Source organism: Ranitomeya imitator, chromosome 5 (assembly GCF_032444005.1).
Source record: "Ranitomeya imitator isolate aRanImi1 chromosome 5, aRanImi1.pri, whole genome shotgun sequence".
In the NCBI taxonomy this organism is placed as follows: domain Eukaryota; kingdom Metazoa; phylum Chordata; class Amphibia; order Anura; family Dendrobatidae; genus Ranitomeya; species Ranitomeya imitator.
In genome coordinates this window covers 230728161-230747307 of record NC_091286.1, presented here as the reverse complement: position 1 = coordinate 230747307, position 19147 = coordinate 230728161, and positions in this window count along the sequence as shown.

Sequence of the window (19147 nt, the reverse complement as noted above, 5' to 3'; positions counted from 1 at the left end):
CCTTGATCATTAGGATGTATTATCTGATGTCCTGTGTAGTGTTAGGCGAAAGTGCTCGGATAAAGTCTTATTCTAGCATGCTCATGTGTTAACTGCATATCTTGGGCATGCTCTTATATTAGGTTCGTGTCCCGTGGCTGCATATTTTGGGGTTGCTAGACAGCCTGAACAGACAAAATCACAGTGCAATGCATTACATCACAACACATATCTTAGTTACAATTACACCTGTAAGGCTATGTCTCCATGTTCAGGATTCCCTGCACTTCGGACGCAGCGGATACCCCGCTTCGCCCAAAGTGCTGCCCCCTTTTGTACGCGCGGTGATTCCGCATCGTATTCATAGACTGGATTATTTATCTTGCGAAGATGGTGCGTCTCCGCAAGATAAATAGACATGCTGCGGTCTAGAAAGATGCGTTGCATGTCCGGTTACGCTGGACCGCTGGATGCAGCCCTGCATGCATAGTGGAAATGGAGTCTCATAAAATCCCATCCACTATGCTGTAACATCTGGATGCTGCGGATTGGATGCTGGGGCTGTATGCAGCGTCCAATCTGCAGCAAATCCTGAAGTCTTCCTGACCATGGAAGTATAGCTTTAATGTTACAAGCGGCCTGTTGCAGGTGCTTGCTTTTGGGACATGAATAGTGATGAGCGAATATACTCGTTAGTCGAGATTTCCCGAGCATGCTCGGGTGACCTCCAAGTATTTTTTAGTGCTCGGAGATTTAGTTTTCCTCACCTCAGCTGAATGATTTACATCTCTTAGCCAGCTTGATTACATGTGGGGATTCCCTAGCAACCAGGCAACCCCCACATGTACTTATGCTGGCTAACAGATGTAAATCATTCAGCTGAGGTAAGGAAAACTAAATCTCCGAGCACTAAAAAATACTCGGAGGTCACCCGAGTGAGCTCGGGAAATCTCGACTAACGAGTATATTCGCTCATCACTAGACATGAATCGACATAGCTTTTCTTGTCTAATCCTAATTTGTAAAGGTACATGGCTGTGAATTTTTAAAAATATTTTAAAGAAGGGTCACATTTTATTTTTTTTTATATCTGTTTTAGTTTTCCATCTTTTCACCCAAACATCCAACAACCATAGTGTATGCTGCTGCTTCATGTTAATTTCTGATCATGAACTTAAGTCTAGCTACTTTACCAAGTAGCATTTTAGGGTTACATAGCTTAAATTGCATATTTGTTGAATTGAGGATAGTTAAAACTTCTAAAAAAAAGAAAATACAAATAAAGGTCAAGGTTTTGCAAGTCTTTTAATAGTCGCATTCAACAATTGTAGGCACCAAAATAATAGAGCTGGTTGCTGCCGCAAATTACTTTGAGTGTATATCCCTACATAGCAACCTATCTTTTGGGGGTTAAGCAATTTTAATTAAGGCAGGATATCTGGGAATTCACAGATATTCCACGAATACCATCAGTTGTCAGGGCACTCAGCTGGGGGTTACCACAGATATTCCACCGCTGCCACCAATTTGTCATGGAACAACTGGGGAATCACGCAGATTTCCACCCACTGTCTGTTGTTACAAAACCAGCACTCCACTGCTTCCAATCGTCAGGACAATTATGCAATTGACTGGCGATTGATGGACGAGGCCACAGCTGCTTTTGCTACTAGGCTGGATATTTGGCAGCTCACAGTCAATGTATGGTATATATGTAAGGGGTTGTAAGGTCCATCATCCCTCGCTAACCCCTTAAGTGATATCCTGGTTGTATTTATTGCTGTTGTATGTGTATACATTGTATATCTATGTAATATACTGTATATGTATAATGTTATTGTACTGGTAGGGTGAGTGTAGTACCCAAAGTTAACCACAAAATGGGGTACATTATAGGTGTAGTTATAACATTGTAATAGTTAAAATAGGAGGGGCACAGTGGAAAAGGCAGAAAGGACTTCCCCATACATCTCAGTTGGGGCCAGGGTGCCCTTGCAGCTCACTTGGGTTAACTAGCCCTGGGTGACACCATGTCATGCAATATTGGAGAAGTATAAGGCCCAGCCATATAGTATCCCTGGCCAAGACTTCATCAGAAGGAGCAACAACAACATTGCTAGTAGTGAAGCATTAGTGGGACTGCAGTTGCTAGAAAAAGATAAGCAGTACGGGCAGGTCGCTCATCATTTGGCAGCTATTACGTAGGCCGATGCCCTCAGAACGCTGAGAGGTCGAAAGGTACGGTCCATCAAAGAACAGAAGAAGAGTTGCACGTTGTAAAACTTGATGTTAATACTGGAAAAAATGTGGATATGCTGCGTATAGAAACAAGTAAAGCTGTTGTTGTTAAAGTTGAACTGGACTGTGTCTCCCTTTGTGCGGTACAGTCTACAAAGAATCTATGACGGCCCAGGGTGGACCCTGATGGCGGGGAGACCCAGGACACATGTATGCAGAAGGAAAGGCATTACTGTACTGTAAGGGAAGGCCAGGGTGTGATACAGAGTTTGCTCTCAGCCATGACTACTGCTCTGGCCCATCCTAACATATACACCTCATATTCCAACACATGGAATATATACATATATATATATATATATATATATATATATATATATATAATTCAGTACCATCACTGCCAAGCTCTGCAATAACCCAAAAAAACTACCAGCCACCACCTATCGTTTATACAAGCTGAATGGATACCTTACAAGTAGCACATGGCTTCACGGGTACGAGTCATAGAGCAAGAGGAGCAAAGCTATTCAGTTTTATATATTTAATCCAGAAAGTAGGAAGTATTTATAAAAATATTATGAAGATATAAGAAAAAAGGGGCAAAACAATAGACAATATACAATTACTGTTACTATTACTGTATTTTTTGGCATATAAGACTACTTTTTAACCCTTGAAAATCTTCTCAAAAGTCGGGTATCGTCTTATACGCCAGGTGTCGTCTTATAGGGCAGGTGCGGAGTAATCTGTGGTCACCGCATTTTGTGGGGGGAGCGGTCCCAATGACAAGGAGAGGGGGCGCCTCACCGGGAAGGTGTAAGTGAAGCAGAGGCAGAGAAGGAGATAATAGGATACAAGGGCGAGCCAGATGAGTGAAAGAGGAGTTTTTCTAGGCACAGCACCGCTCGCTCTCTCTCTTATTTGCATAACCCTGGCATCCCAGACGCTGACAGTTTGCTTCACTTACACCTTCCTGGTGAGGCGCTCCCTCACCTCGTCATCGGGACCACTCCCCCTCACTATATACTTCGACCGCAGATTGCTCCGCACCCACCCTATAAGACGACACCCGGCATATAAGACAACCCCCGACTTTTGAGAAGATTTTATATTTTAACTGGAAAAGTCGGGGGTCGTCTTATACGCCCAGTCGTCTTATACGCTGGAAAATACGGTACATTAAATAATAAGGGATAACAAAAGAAAAGTACTAAACCTGTGTCACGGAAATGGCTCCGATCTTAGGGAAGGGAAGCTCTCATTTTTTGAAAATTGTACAGAACTATAGAGAACTGTGTCTTCCAGTACTCACAATAAATATAATTAAAATTCTGTATTTATCAGGAAAAAGTCACACTCACATATCTTCCCTGGATGACCTCAAATTGGGGCTGGTCAATTGGATGTTGCACTGGCTATGTCTCAAAAAATTATGAAATAGATAGTGAACATGGCATATATATCATTATCCATCTGTCCAAAATTATTTTGGAGTTGATGGGCAGGCAGACCAGTGATGTAAGTAAATGCGTAATACTCACCACTTCGTCAAATCGCCAAGAATATGTCTCCTATAACTGTAGGACATATGCCGTTCACTAAAAAACATAATATTCATAACTGGAATCAGGCTTCAGAAAGTCTGCTATAGTACGTTTGAAGACCAAACGAGTTTTCTCCAGAATTGATAGATTTGTTGCTTCTCAGCCTGTTGGATACATTGAGCCAAGACTTCATGGGTGTTGTTTAGCATAAAGCCTACTTTAATTTCCTGTTCACAGCAGGAGGACATAAAGCAAATGAAGTATTAGCTCTTGTTCTGTTCCCAAGTTATAATTAAGCCATGTTTCAATGTTCAATATGAGGGTGACACGTCTTTTATCAAGAAATGGCTTTATAGATTTTACCATTACATCTGTGACAAGAGAATTTTAAACAAAAAATATCCCCTTTCCCGCCAAAAAATAAAGATTGAAAAAAATTGTTCAAATTTGTAGACATTTAGACATTTTACTTTTGCATATCTATTTTAATATTACAGTTTGGCAAAGGTGCTCCACTTAGCTATACTGGGGGCTGTTGCAGCATTCTAAGCGGTCCTCCTAACTCTTGGCATTTTTTTTATTTAGTCCTTTTTGGTCAGGAGAAATTAATGTGCTTTAACCCAAAATATGTTAACAAATTATTACAGTAAATTGAGACATTTAAACGGAACCTGTCACCAGTTCTGTCATTTATCAACTAAAACCATCACCTTATTCAGAACTTGTGCTGCATTCCATAAATGCTTATATAACCCCTTGATTCCCCCTGTATACCACCCAAAATCTTTTGAAGTTCTTCTGCACTGTATGTTAATTCTGTCAGTCCCATTTGATGGGAGTCCATTTTGTGCTCTCTATCCCTCCTCCTGGCTGCTGCTTACCATCCTCATGCGCCATCCACATTGCGGGGTAAAATCTTTGAGCCTGCACAGAGAAATCGCAGCTTGTGCCTGCGCACTATGCTTTGCCCTACTGCTGGCAGAGCCGAAAACATAAGTGCGCGTAGTGCAAAGCATAGTGTGCAGGTGCAAGGAGCTATTTCTCTGTACGGGTACAAGATTTGACTGGCAATCAGGATTACACAGGAGGCATCATTCACATCAATCATGGCAGCAGGCCGACAAGCAGCAGCCGCGAGATGGGATAGCGAGCACAGAATGGACACCCATTGGACCGAGAGGATTTCCATAAAACGTGGGAGAACTTCAAAAGGTTTTTGGAGGGTATAGAGGGGAAATCAGGGGGTTATATAGCTATTTATGGAAAGAAGCACAGGCATTGAAAAAGGTGATAGTTTTAGTTAATATAGGACAAAACTGGTGACTGGTTCCCTTTAACTGTGCAGGTCTGCTTTGCCATACATGTTTACATTGTTAAATTGGAGACACATACTCGCCACATCGATATTATGGCCAGGGTGTTGTTTATTCATCCTTTTTGTATATCACATGAACTCTGCATAGCATTTCGGGTTGATTTCATATTTTCCTTGGGTTGTCTAAGTGTGGTAACAAAATTTTGGACATGAACTAAACATTATATTTGCTTCAAAAATGTATGTTAGAAAAAAAAATGTGGCCTGGACAACAGATGTGCTAGCGAAATAGAAAAAAAAAATAACAGAAAAAATTAGGTAGCCACTAGCAGCACCCTCCAACACCATTAGCACTGCTGACAGCAACTTTCCCAGCAATAGAAGTAGTATCAAATGCAGTACCAACTGGCCTCTTTTGCTTCTGTCAAACATATTAGTAGATAGGAAGTGGAGGGTATAATGGAATATTTATCATACCACTCATCTCAATCCCAGCACGAGGATGTAACCTTTGACAGCGACACCATCAGCTGGAGTCAGTGTTCTTCTCAGTGCACCTCCTCAGCCGCCATAATGCATAATAATGTAAATAGCTGAACATCCATTCCATGAAAGACACTTGTTTGTATTCTGCCTCATAGTCACCTGACACACCCCAGTGGAGAATACCTAGCCACCCTTATTTATTCTACTAAAAAAACACCCATGTCAGGTTTATGTGGAAGAGAATGAACTGTTATGTGGATATGATGTCATATCACAAAAATCAGGAAAATTGCCACCAGGAGCCGTTCGTGACCACTCTGAACTGGGAGAGATCATTGCAGGGCAGAAAAGACAAGTGGTTAGTAATTGCTTGCTGATTGATAAGTACTTAGCCTCATAGGGGAAAAGTATCCTGTAGAACACCATTAAGGACAAGTTCACACTAGGTGTCTGCATCACTAGGGTCTGCAGCAAAACCTGATCTCTTGGTAGGAAAGAAGCTGCAGAAAAAAAGCATGTTTTTATTGCGTTTTTTTGTGGGGTTTTGGTGGCGGTTTTGACAAGTGTGAAATGAGCTTTAGACCTTCAGGGCCAAATTGTTTTTCTGTTTCTTTGCTCTTTTGTTGTTGCTTTCCTACATGTGTTCTAGGAGGTTTAACTTTTCAACATAACTGACTGAGCACTTGTGTGAGAAATGACCTATATACTATATTCTGTGGGTAAAAATAATTATTGAAATACGAAATTCACATAGTTTACATCTTACTACTTTTGAAAAGCTTAAAAAAAATACAAGATGAAAAATATGGCTTGTTTTTTTTGCCGTACATGCTCTAGTTTATTTATTTTCTGAACCGTAAATGGTCATCAAAATTATAAAAACTAAAAAAAAAACAAATACTTATGCTCACCTTACCGCTCGCCTCTTCGGATCCTCAATAGTGAATAGGGGAGGGACAGTAAGGTGAGTACAAGGATATTTTTTTATTTTTTACATCTTACATGACCGCGTATGCCGAGTACGGTCTTTTCCTTCGTATGTAACCTAAACCACCAAAACCTGCCCACCGACCCAACCCTTTCCTTAAATAAAAACATAACCAATTATTCTTTTGGATATTTTGGCCACAGCGGCCAACTTTTATTAACAAAATTAACATAAACATAAATACAACAGTATAAATTCGAGGGGAGGGTTCTTGGAGCTAAAAAGATCTGGCAAAACCCCACAAAAGAAGATCGACCACCATATTACCCTCAGCCGTAAAAACCAGCTCGAGGGCACCGTACATCCCGTTCCGGGAAGAGAAAAAAACACCAACAGCTCCCAGGGTAAAACCCCGTCCAGAGCCCATACCAAAATGCCAGATCCAATCCCACCACATTTTAAATTGCCTGTAATTATGCTCCAATTCCTTCCCCCAACCAATCAGCGTCAACTCCAAGAACCCCCACCCCCCCCACCACACACGAACAGCCCTGACCACCTCAGGCTCGTGAGTTCCCCAACGCCACCAACGCCCGTTCAACTCCTTCTTGCAATGCCAAAGTCCACAAATCAATTCCAATCGCGTTTAAGTGAACTCCATCCTCCAACCAGTAGTTACCAAGCCCCGACTCCAATTCAAAATGTCTAACGCTAATCCCCCCGTTTCTGGAAACAAAACCTGATATTGCCCTATTTAACTTGACCCTAGCCCTATTAATTCAAAGATCTAGCCCCCCTCCACTATTTCCTAGGCACAATATCTGACCACACGATCAACACACCAGGAAATGATACCTGCAACCTCAACAAATCGAACCATATGTCCCTAATCAACTCCCTGACAGGCCGCACACCCAAGTCTTTCCCCCCCAAATGCACAATCAAAATGTCAGGATGTCTATCTAAACGAACCGCCTTAGAAAATTCAGGAAGGGCTCTGCTCCACACCATCCCCCTATATCCCAACCATCGAGTGACAACTTGCCGCCTACTAAAACCCAGTTGCCTACCGTCCGGCCTGACCTCGGCCCGCAGCGCCCCCCAATGAACGAACGAATGTCCGAAGATCCAGGCTAAGTAAGGGGACCCACCTGCAACAAGATGCATGAAGAAAAAATACTGGAGTCAAATACAAAATCGTAACACACCACTAAATTAATGACGGACGTAACTTAAGTAACGATTCGAAGTCCACCTGCCAATTCTACGAATGTCCTCCGCACCCAAACCCAAACTATCAGCTTCTGATGCCGCCCCGATCCGAAATGAATGCGACCCAAACAAATCCGGAGAAAGGCCCAACTCCCGCAAGCCCCTTCTTAACACTGCAATGAACTGAAAGCGTGACAAAAAGGACCCCTCTGCGTGACACAACAAAGGGCCGGATGTGCCTGACCACAACTGCCAGTATGCTTCCAGACAACCTCTAGGACACATCAGAGACCCGTTAACCCTCCCCAGCACCACACGTTTTCCTCTCCCAATTTGGTCAGTCTTTGAATGCCGAATCCAAAAAACGATACCCCCCATCCAAACTTCCACATCCTCTGCCAACAAACCCCCTGCCTTAACTCTGGACCTCGACACCAGCTCCCCAACACGCATTGCCCCAAAAAATGCTAATGAAAAAGCGAGATGAAAAACTAGAACCACAAATAATCTCCAAGACTCTGCCCAACCGTTCTAAAAGGCTTAACGAAATGGGGCGGTGACGGTCAATCGTCTGATTACCTCTCCTAAAACCCCTAAGTGCCTGTCTGACCAAAAAATGTTTTGTCGCGTCCACCAACCCCTGCAACTTAAAAGCAAAAGCCAATCCAGCAACAAATTTATTTACCTTCGAAATCGACCAACCTTCCTCGGCCGCCTTACCGATTAAAAATAACACCGCCAACATCCTATCTTCGTCAGACACCAACTGGCCCCACACCGACACCCAACTTTGCCATACCCGCCAAGAGGCTTCGTATGATGCCCAGGTTTGGCTCGTAAAAGACTCCCGAATCAACCGGCCCGCTCGTCCATAATCACGCTCCAAAGATGCAAAGGGCATTCCTCTCCCGAGATCTCCGCGTCCGGCGCCAATTCCCGAAAACGGTCCCACTGGAAACGAGACAATGCATCGGCTATTGAGTTCTGTACACCCGGCACATGCACCGCCGAAATACAAGCGTTCAGCTCCAAGCACCGGAAAACCAACTCCCTCACCAACTTAATCACCGGGGGAGACGAGGCCGATAAACTGTTAATCACCGACACGACGCTCATGTTGTATGTTGTCGCAATGAAAACGAACCCTCCTGTTAGCAAACATTTCCCCCCAAATGGAAACCGCCACCACGATAGGAAACTATTCTAACAAAACCAGGTTTTTTGTAAGGCCCAACTCCCTCCACTGGCCCGGCCACCGTCCGGCACACCAACGACCACCGCAATAGGCCCCGTAACCAGCCGAACCGGCTGCATCCGTATATATCTCGCAATCAAAGTTTGTTAAGACCTCCTGCTGAATCAACGACCGCCTGTTGTAATTGCACAAGAAACGTTGCCACACTAGCAAGTCGTCTTTGTGTTCCTTGCTCAGGCGAATAAAATGGTGCAGCTCCTTCACACCTGCCGTCGCGACCGACAACCTGCGACAAAATATCCTGCCCATGGGTATGATCCGACATGCAAAATTCAATCTACCCAAAAGAGACTGCAACTCCTTCAAAGTCAGCTTCTGCCTCCTTCTAGCTCTATCAACCTCCTGTTGCAGCAGGGCCAGCTTATCCTCCGGCAACCGACACTCCATTCTCTCGGAGTCAATTAAAATTCCCAAAAAACTCAACACCGTACTGGGACCCTCCGTCTTATCCGCCGCTAATGGATCTCCAAAAAGCTCTGCGACCCAAAACATAGCCGTTAACGCATTACGGCATACCGCGGAATCGGGCGGCCCAGTAAACAAAAAATCATCCAAATAATGGATAACAGACTGAACTCCCGCCACGTCCCTAACCACCCACTCCAGGAAAGTACTAAACGTCTCAAACAAGGAACAAGAAATGGAGCAACCCATTGGCAAACATCTATCCAAATAGTAACCACCATTCCAAAAACAACCTAACAACGGAACGCTGTCCGGATGCACCAGAAGCAAACGGAAGGCCGATTCAATATCCGTCTTTGCCAACAACGCCCCCGGGACATGCCTCCTCACCCACTGCACCGTTGCATCGAATGATGTATACTCAACAAAGCACAGCTCTTGGGCGATGCCATCATTTACCGACCGACCCTTTGGATACGACAAATGTTGAAATTTATTCGGCTCTTTCTTAGGCACCACCCCCAAAGGGGAAACCACCATACCTTCCGTCGGCTGGTTCAAAAACGGCCCCGACATCTTTCCCAACTCCACTTCTTTTTTGAGTTTAACATCAACAACCTCGGCATGCAACATTGCCGACCGCAAATTCTTAATCGAAAAAGGAACCTCGTGACTCGGGGGAGGAATCCTAAAACCATCCGCAAAACCATTAAAAATAATACCTGCCTTCACCTGATCGGGGTACCTATTTAGAAAGGGGGCCATCTCGTGAAGCCTCACCGGGCTCTCCCCCTTGACCGGTACCCAAAGCTGGCTTTCCTTTTCCCTTCCTGAAACACTTTGAAGCCCCGTGGGAACTTCCATTACAGTGGGAACACACATGCTTAAATTTACAGGTGTTCCCGCATTTATACTTACCGTCATTAAACTGCCAGCAGGTTCCAGACTTCTCCTTTGCTCCCTGTGCACCCTGCCTACTGCTTCCGTGTCCCGCCTGCTGGCTGCCACCACCCCCAGACCCGTGAAAGGACTGCCCATGTCTAGCTGGGGCCATAACCTTCAGCCAAAGGCCTATATCCTTCTAGTCCCACCTAATTTCCGGCCACACCGCCTTTCGCTGCCTGAATTGCTCATCATACCGCAGCCACGTCTGACCGCCATATGTACGATGCGCCTCCCCATCGAGTCTAAATAGCAAAACAAACCCGAGCAATTCTCGGGCGCCTTCTCCCCCACTACGCTCGCCAATATTGCAAATGCCTGCAACCAATTCACAAATGTTTGCAGAATTAGCCGCCACCTCCGCTTTTCTTCCTCCTCCTTTTTGCTATCGTCTTTTTTCCCTTTATCCAAGTTAAACTTCTCCAACGGAAGCAGGGAAAAAATTTCCACGTACTCATCTCGCCAAATCCTCTCCTTCACCTCCTTTTTCAAATGCGCTCCCAACGGCCCTTCAAAGCACACATAAACTTCCCCTTTCGCTCTGTCATCTAATTTGACCGTATCGCCTTTTTCCTTCTCTGTCTGAACCGAAATCGATACACCTGACGATGCAACCTCCAATACCCGACCGGGGCTTACCAACCCACTCCCCGATGGGGGTTCCACCCCCCGCCCAGACAACCACGCCTCAACCGGCGATGCAGCAACCCCAGTTGCCGACCCTCCCTCTAATCTACGCAAAATTTGCAACATACCTGCAATAAATCCTGCATACCTGGCACCTCCGCCACAATCGGCCCACTCCTCTGCCGTTCCTCACACACTACCACCCAACCCCCCTAGCTTCCTGCAACCCGGCCCCTGTTGGCGACAAACCAGACATAGACTCATACTCACAACGCTGCGCGGGTGCTGTGTCCCCGCCAGCCGGACCTCCGGATCCCTGTCGCTCCGACCTCACTTGACGATCACTGCTGGACTCCGACACCTCCTCGCCGCGTCAATACCCTAGGCCCACGCCCCTGGCCTCCTCGTCACCAGGGGGACCCGAGCATGTTGGGACTGCTAGCCCTCTCTGCCCCAGGCCCGCGCCCCTGGCCTCCTCGTCACCAGGGGGGACCCGAGCGTGCTGTAGCTGCTGTACCGACCCACTCCTCCATCCGTGGCCAGTATCCCCCGCCACCTCACCGTCCGATGGGTAACAGGTAAACGCTGCTCTGTGTTCCGGAGACCTCCTAGGCGACCTCGACCGATCCCCATGTTCCAACCCGGGCGAGCCCGCCCGGTCGTGTAACATTCTTCACTCCCGGGCAGGCAGCTCGACCCTGCTGCCTGCATCTCTCCCTCCACTGCGCCATTCCGTACAAGCGGGACGTAGAAGATCTCCCGACCGCTGACCGTCCGCCGCCTGTGTACTCCTTGTGGTAATCCCAGCAGGCACCCTGGGAGGTGATGGGCTGTGGGTGCCTGCCGCAGGTAAAGGGTCTGCATTCCTGGCTGCTGCTGCTGCTCTTCCTGGCTGTGCTGCTCTTCCTGGCTGTGCTGCTCTTCCTCTGCCTGCCGCTGCGTGCCCCCTGAGTGCTGGGGATCTGATGGGGGCAGGGGGAGCGGCGGCCGCTCGCCCTCTGAGCGCCATGGATCCACAGGAAGCAGGTGTCGTGGCGGCCGCTCTCCCTCTGGACACCGGGACACCAGAAGAAGCCGGTGGAGCGGCGGCCGCGCGCCCCCTGAGAGCAGGGGACCTACCAGAAGTGGAGGAAGCGGCGGTTGCGCTCTGCCTGGATCGCGCAGGCCGCACTTCCGGTCCGGCGCTCCCGGCAGCAGCGGCGGTGTCCTGGGCCTGACGCCCGGCGCCTGCAGGCCGGGTACTTGGATTCCTGCCGGAGCGGGAGCGACCGGAGGGGGCAGCGCCACCGGACTCACCGCCCGCAGGGTCCCTGGAGGGGCTCCGGAGCCTGCGCCTGCCACGCGCCGGGACTTCGGGAGACAGTCTCTCTGGGGGCCTGGTCCTCCTGCCCCGTGATCTCTGTCCGGATCCTCCTGCAGCGCCAATGATGGAGGCCAGCTGAGCCTCGAGCCAGCTCCCTCTCCTGGACCTGGCCATCTCTCGCAGCTGGGACATCATGGACTCGGCCGACGCCATCCTGCACGTCTTCTTCGTCCTGGATTAAGGTAGGGAATGGCGGTTTTCCCGCACTTTCCCTACTACCTCCCCCCTTCCTAACTCCTCCCCCCTTGCCATCCTCCTATCCCCAGCCATAGCATTATTTAAAAAGACCGCCCAGCTCAAAGCAGTCATAGGGGGCCTCCACCCAGCTGCGCTTCGTTCCAGCCCCCATCTTTTACTATGCTCTGATTTCTGGACAGACCCCAGAGTGTAATAAAGAACATAGAATTTGCAGAGAACAACTACTGCAATTGGAATGTCCCCCGGAAGTCCGAGCGAACTAGTGAGTTTGAATTTTGCCTGATCTGCTCTACTCTAAATTTAATTATTATTACACAAATCACGCCGTTCAGTATCACTCCAAAACTTGCTTAAAACAACCCAGCAGTTCTAAGTATTACATCTGTGAATTTGAGGCAGGTAATATACAGTTTTGTTAGTGCCTTCTGCCACTTTAGATATCAATTCCAGAATCCTGATTCCTGTTGGCCCCTTCAGTTGAGTGTCTCTCCCTATGCCGAGCTCAGCTGCGGCAGACTTATTTCCATAAGCATCATGTGGTGTTACAGAAACCACATTTTGCCAAGCTGTCAACTATACAGCTTTTTCTCTGCTAAACAGACTTCCATTAAAACTGTCTGCACAATTTGTCAGTTAAATGAGGTACAAGAGGGACACTCTATTTGCCCCTAATTAGCTGTGCAGACTACCTTTGTCTGTTTGATTAAGTATTCACTGTATCAATTTTGTTTAATCTGATTCATTCCACATACCTCCCCTGAGGCTGTGCCCATACGGTTAACTAATCTGTGATATCATCTTTCATATCAAGCTGCAATGATCTCCCTAGGCATATACACTATTCACATGTGCAGTCCATGATCACCTGTATCTTAAGGGAGTGAAATTTTTCATTTGTTTTTGAGAATCCATGTACTATTGAATGAGGATATATCTAGACACTGATCAATGCATCAGTGCATTGGAAACTGCATATATACTGTATCATGTCTCAGACATCAACATTAATTAAATTAATGAAATTAGAAGCAAGGTGTGAATATGAAATTTAAAACGATGAAGGTAGGAAGTCAAAAACTTTCCGCACTCTGGCTGTAGAATTTATGTCAGTCAACTTTCCGATGCAAATACTTTTATGCCCAAAAATGACAAAAGTATTTTCGGAGTGATTTCTTTATTGGCTAATCAGAAACAATATATTTGCAAGCTTCCAGAGCACAAGGGCTTCTTCTTCAGGCTGGCTTACAAATGAATTAACCCCTTCACCCCTGGGAAATTTTCCATTTTTCTTGCTCCCCTTCTTTCCAGAGCCATAACTTTTTTTTCGGTCAAAATAGCCATGTGAGGGCTTGTTATTTACAGGACGAGTTTTCAGTGACACCATTGGTTTTAACATATCATGTACTGGAAAACAGGAAAAAAATTCCAAGTGCGGTGAAATTGCAAAAAAAGTGCAATTTCATGGTTGTATTTTTTTTTTACCATGTTCACTAAATACTGAAACTGACCAGCCATTATGATTCACCAGGTCATTACTAGTTCAAAGACACCAAACATGTCTAGGTTCTATTTTGTTTAAGTGGTTGAAAAAAATCCACACTTTGGTAAAAAAAAAAGTGGCGCCATTTTCCAAGACCTGTAATGTCTCCATTTTTTGTGATTTGGGGATTGGTGAGGGCTTTAGTTATGCAGCAGGATAATAATTCAAACACCCCAGCAAGTCCACCTCAGAATGGCTTAAGAAAATCAAAATTAAGACCTTTGAGTGACCTAGTCACTGACCTTAATCTGATTGACATGCTGTGGCATGACCTTAAAAAGACATGCTCGGAAACTCTCCATCTTGGTTGATTTACAGTAATTCTGCAAAGATGAGTGGGCCAAAATTCCTCCAGAGCGTTGTAACAGACTCATTTCCAGTTATCACAAATGCTTTTTTGCAGTTGTTTTTGCTAAGTGTGGCCGAACCAGTGATTAGTTTAGGGGGCAATCACTTTTTCACACAGGGCCCTGTAGGTTTGGATTTATTTTTCCTTTAATAATAAAGAAGATCTTTAATTTAAAAACTGCATTTTTTGTTTACTTGTGTTATCTTTGTCTAATACTTACATTTGTTTGGTGATCTGACACATTTAAGTATGTCAAACATGCAAAAGAATAGGAAATTAGGAAATTGGCAAACATTTTTTCCCACAACAAAGTGGTAAAAATAATGTGATTATAAATTAATTTAAAATAGTTTGCATGACATATGTCTTATAGTCACTGCTACTGCAGCCTATGTTTTCATAGGGACCACAGAGGTGTGTGTTGACAAAAAAAGTAAGATGTTGACTGAAACTTTCAAAAATATTGAGGAATGGTACTGTATTTGGAACCAGTTTAACCAATTTAACTGATGGAAATCATCAATGCTGTGCTGTGACACAGTGTCATTATCCATGCTGGGGTTTGATTCTTGTTATTCTCTCCAGTCTGGTCATGCGGGGGTTAACCCGCTGTGTCTCGTTCTGGATTCTGTGTGACTATTTCAGTCTGGTGTGGCTTGTAGACCAATGTCAGTGTTAGTTCATGGTTTCAGGCTAGAGCAGCTGACCCCCTTGATACTCTGTTTGTCCTCTACCCGCTTACTCTGTTCCCGTGACCTCCTTTTCCTGCCTCCCCACATGTCTTAGTGTTTGCTCCCTGTTCTTGGACCTTTTGGTATGTGACCTGACTTGTCTTCTGACCTGTTTTACTGTCTCTCATCTCGGTTATATCTGCTCCCATCTGGCTCTGACTTCTGGTTTGTATTTGACCACATGCATTGCTGTGACCTCTGGTACTTCTTGTCCTGACAGTTTCTGACTCGGCTCGTCTGACCAATGTTTCACCACCAGGTGCCGCTTGTGCTGCTGCTCGGTTGTGTTATGCTGTGTGTGCAACCTCTCTTCCCTCACCACCATCCCTGGTGAAGGCTGCGCTATACTGCACTGCAGCAGCATTACATTATCACTGACCAATACATTTAAAGGGGATTTTGCTTTTTTTTCTCTGCTCTGCTTTCAATGGATCTGCACCATACCTTGGAGGATCAAATGGACAGTTTGACACAAGTGATGAAGGATCTGTCTGTGTAACAGAGGGCTTTGGCCTTATCTCATAAACACCTGCAAAGGGAACTTTCTGACACAGTAAAATCTTTGCAGGGATTTTCTTCCCAGTCTGTCTGTGAGCACTCTAACACTGTTGATGTCTCATTGCACTCTCCTCAACCTACAGTCAGGCTCCCAGATACCTTCTCCAGGGAAAAGGAGAGGTTCCATATGTTTAAGGAGAGTTGCAAGCCATTGTTTTCTCTTAAACCCCGATCTTCTGGAGATGAGAGTCAGAGGGTGGGGATAACCATTTCCTTACTGTGGGAGGGACCTCAGTAGTGGGCTTTCTCTTTACCAGCTTCTGCCCCTGAATATGTGTCTGTGGACAGATTCTTTGAGGCATTATTTTTAATGAGCCTGACTGGGTCAGAGTGGCAGAGGACACAATCATGAATCTCTTTCAGGGGAAGCTCTTGGCTGAATGGTATTGCTCTGAGTTCCATGGATGGTCCACTGAGGTGTGGTGGGATGGAGAGGACTCAGGAGAGGACTGTCAGATCACCCAAAGGACGCTCTGGCTCTCCATCCACCACCCAGCTCATTGGAGGAGGCTATGACTCAGGCTATTTGTGTGGATCAGAGGCGAAGGGAGAGAGGTGTTAAACAGCGAGTGGTTCCGTTACTCCCTGCTAAGCCTGTTGTTTTGCCACCATCTGAACCCATGGAGGGGGGCCAGCAACCTCAAGGAGAAGGAGATGAGATGGCGACGTGAAGGAAAGCTGTGTTTTTACTGCGGAGACCCTGGACATTGACTGCCCCTCCTGCCCATGACTAACAAACGGCTTAGTCTGGATGATTGTTGTGGAGGTACCTTTTTCTTCAATTTCTGAAGTACTGTTGGAAGTGGAACTTAGTTGTGGCAATTGCTGCACACCTACTTCTACTTTCGTGGACTGTGAGTTGTCCATGAACTTTATTGACTCTAACTTGTTGACCAAGTGTAAGTTAGGGACAGTTAGGCTGTTTCCATTGACAAAACACCACTGACTAAGAATGTCATCAAATTTGTCTCAGAGGAATTTATCCTTGAAGAGGGTTCCTTGTGTGACGCCCCAGGGTCCTGGTCATCACAGTGGCATTGCTTTTCTCACAGGGAGAGTGATGTCATGCTTGGACGCGATGAAGGATACCTTTCACCAGGTAATCACATACATACAACACATTCACACTCCAGGCCAGAAGGGGGAGCTCTAAACCTGGTTTAGGATGAACCCCCTTATAAATAGATTCTGGTCTGGAGGGAAAGGGTCTTTAGTCAGTCTGTCGGAGGACAGAGGAGAAGGCAGTCGGACAGTGTGTGTCAGGAAGACTGAAGGGGCCATGTAGTCAGAGGTACTACAGCTCCTGCAGAAGGAGAACAGAGAAGGAAGAACAGCTTGTGGAAAGTGTGCAGGAGAGAAAAGGCACAGGAGAGTGACACTAGGGGAGCACAGCAGTGATTTGGCTACCTCCCTGGCTAGCACAGATTCCGGTAGCCAGAAGACCGAGGCAGTGTCAGACTCTAAGAGGCATAGCTGAAACCGGCAGGACAGCTGAACTTCAAGTTACCTGTCGGCCTTTACACCCAGGAGACACAGTGATAAATATAGGGCCCAGGTTGTGATAGAGACCCTGTAAAAAGGCCTGCTTCACCTGTCATACAAGTTTGTGTCCTAACCTATATGGGGGACAGAGAGGAACTGTGAGGACCTTATCAGAAGCCATAGGCAGTCAGGGACTACAATACCACCACGCTTTGAGGAAGGCTTTGATCTCCACCTGGTAAAGGGTACTCTGGATTTGCTTCCTAGCCGGCCGGACTCTGCCTGTACCTGTGATCTGGTGCCCTGGACTGCGGTTGCCTGAAGCAAGTTTTTGTCTCATCCGATAAAATCGAACCAATTATGCTATTCACACTCTGATGAGATTCTTATCAGAGTGTGATCATAGTGTGATCCGATTTTCTTGGATAAAGAGAATTAAAAAATAAATTCTCCATCTTGCTTATTCTGTCAGTCTGTGAAAATGGGACCCATAACATGAATGGCCAAGTGTGATCAAATTGAACATGGGGACGACTGCCATGTGTCAAAATGACTGATAGCACTCAACTGATTTTTATGGTCGTGTGCAAAAGCTTTAAAGCTTATTGAAAGTATAGTGCAAATTTTTGCCCCAAAAGTGCCCAACAATTTTTTTTTCTACCAGTCTATCAAAGATTGTGCAACCATTTTGATGAATTTAGTACATAATACACCGGTGTAAAAAAAAAGATACAAAATGATTCCCAAAAAAAACAAATGATGGTTCAGAGTCCAAGTGCTTCTTCAAAAAGCCTGGGCATTCTGTTCAACAATATAATTAATTAATATAAAAGAATGGAATAGAATGCTCTTAGGGGGTAGTTTTGTATTTGTGCAGCATTGGTATTGTTGCTAGCATGTTAAAATGTTACTTTATATATAAAACATAAAGATTTCTGTTTTGTAAATTGCTCCTTTCTGCTTCTATATTAAGCGCAATATAATGTACAAAAAAAGTGTTCTTCATATTCCCATGTGAACAATCCAGAGTTTTCTCATTTTGCAAAGGGAAGAAAAGACAGATCATTTTCTTAGATGCTGCTATCAGCAGAGTCAGGGTACACTCTTGCAGGGAGTCCCCAAACTCTAGGTTACTGGCATAGAGACAAACACTCCCTGACAGCCATTTGTGACCAGCTATGAAACACCATCTGCTGCATTTCAGGGAGCAAATGAACATCTCTTTCAAGTAATACAGGAGCCCAATGTTAACAATCTAGAGACGCCACTAAAATGCTGCCTGGGTAGAGGATAGCAATTTTCCCTAGGTCGCATAGCAGTGAATAAATTTGGATGTTTAATGTTGTAGAGTTGATTGGTTTACAAAGTAGCTACATAATCTTTATGACAACCAACCCCACAACTACAGGGTATTTATATATTAACCCTTTAGTAACAGAGACAATTTTGTACTTAATGACCAAGCCAATTTTTACAAATCTGACCACTGTCACTTTATGAGGTTATAACTCTGGAACGCTTCAACAAATCCCACTGATTTTGAGAATGTTTTTGTGACATATTGTTCTTCATGTTAGTGGTAACATTTCTTCGATGTGAATTGCAGTTATTTATGAAAAAATGGAAATTTGGCAAAAAGTTTGAAAATTTTCTAACTTTTAATTTTTCTTCCCTTAAAACCCCTTCACCCCCGGAGCTTTTTCCGCTTTTTCATTTTCGTTTTTTGCTCCCCTCCTTCCCAGAGCCATAACTTTTTTATTTTTCCGTTAATATGGCCATGTGAGGGCTTATTTTTTGCGGGACGAGATGTACTCTTGAACGATACCATTGATTTTACCATCCCATGTAACAGAAAACGGGAAAAAATTCCAAGTGTGATGAAATTGCAAAAAAAGTGCAATCTCACACTTGTTTTTTGTTTGGCTTTTTTGCTAGGTTCACTAAATGCTAAAACTAACCTGCCATTATGATTCTCCAGGTCATTACGAGTTCATA